Source organism: Penaeus monodon, chromosome 24 (assembly GCF_015228065.2).
Source record: "Penaeus monodon isolate SGIC_2016 chromosome 24, NSTDA_Pmon_1, whole genome shotgun sequence".
NCBI lineage: Eukaryota > Metazoa > Arthropoda > Malacostraca > Decapoda > Penaeidae > Penaeus > Penaeus monodon.
In genome coordinates this window covers 22551489-22551838 of record NC_051409.1, presented here as the reverse complement: position 1 = coordinate 22551838, position 350 = coordinate 22551489, and the positions used below count along the sequence as shown (strand labels likewise).

The following is a 350-nucleotide window of genomic DNA, read 5'->3' as shown; positions in this document are numbered from 1 at the left end:
TTGCTCAATTTGATTTATCAAATATCAATTGGCAGATATTTTTCTGCTCTGAATAAATAATGAGATTAGTTTTAAACTCACCAGGGTGCATGTATGCATGCACGATAAACTAAAACAAAAGGATAGACACATAAAAATACCAGTATGAGCCTGCATTTATACATGCAGCATCAAATATGAGTCAGAAAAATATTCCATTTGGATTCTGTGATTAATCCATGTCATTCATAACCAGCAGCATGATGATGAATTATATCAACAAAATCAAAATAAAAAACATAAAATTTATCCCCCAAAATTCAAGGAATGACATATACTAGTGAGGTCAGATTGGCCTATCGCTGATTACT

At 31.7% G+C, this 350-nt stretch overlaps 1 protein-coding gene across 1 annotated transcript in view; it reads right to left on the bottom strand.

Moving 5' to 3' along the window:
- Window positions 1–350, bottom strand: part of LOC119588651 (GDP-fucose transporter 1-like) — a gene marked incomplete in the record, with an annotated part of 35134 nt that overhangs the window by 21428 nt on the left and 13356 nt on the right.